We start from the raw sequence: 815 nt of genomic DNA, 5'->3' as shown, positions 1-815 counted from the left end.
GCAGTCACTGCAAAAGTTTGAGGATATAGGTCCTAATACTGAAGTATTTGCCTATGTTCTATATCTATGATCCCCACTGGGGGTGGAAGTTCTGTGAAAAGGAATATTAATTATAGTTGAAAAAACTTAAACATATTAGGGTATTCTCTTTCTGGATAAAAAAGTTAGAGCTTCTTCCTATACATCATGTGTTTCTACAGGGACAAAAGAGCATCGGTTAGAAATTGACAATGAGCCACAGCACAGAAGATGCGCTTCTCATGGGTATGTTCACAGCAAGAAGATCCCAAATGAGACTGTGAATTAAAGAATTAAGATAAGATCTGAATTATATACTCGTTGAGAAACAAGAAGGAATACAGAAACTTTTCAATAGAGATACAGTATTTCCCGCATACAAATCTACTGAAAAGACAAAATAGCTTAAGGCTATTTTATCACCAAAGCTACTTGTTTCTTCAGGAATTATTTGAACTTCAGAAGATATATACTCCAAAGTTCATTAGAGAGTTTGGACTCAAAGAAAAGGAGAAAAAGTAAGATTGTGTCAAGGTTACAGGTAACACAATATATACTTATAAAGCATATTTAATATTATATGGAGCCTAACTTGGAGAAAATATCAGAAAGAAAGTGTACAGAACATTAATTGTATTATTTTAAAGCACGGTTATTATCATTACTTTAAAATATTCTAAATGCGCTATTCAATGTAACCGTCTCTTTAAAGATGGAAATACTCAGGTTTTAAAAAATGTAATAAATGGTCGTGTCTTTTCAAAGGATAGTCCGTGTGCCAAAATACGTTAATACTA

At 32.5% G+C, this 815-nt stretch overlaps 1 pseudogene; it reads left to right on the top strand.

Moving 5' to 3' along the window:
• Positions 1-249: 249 nt before the first annotated feature.
• LOC102891197 overlaps positions 250-815 on the top strand; it is a 1,501-nt pseudogene continuing 935 nt past the window's right edge.

This window comes from Pteropus alecto, unplaced genomic scaffold, assembly GCF_000325575.1.
Source record: "Pteropus alecto unplaced genomic scaffold, ASM32557v1 scaffold239, whole genome shotgun sequence".
Taxonomy (NCBI): domain Eukaryota; kingdom Metazoa; phylum Chordata; class Mammalia; order Chiroptera; family Pteropodidae; genus Pteropus; species Pteropus alecto.
This window is presented reverse-complemented; position numbering and strand designations above follow the sequence as displayed.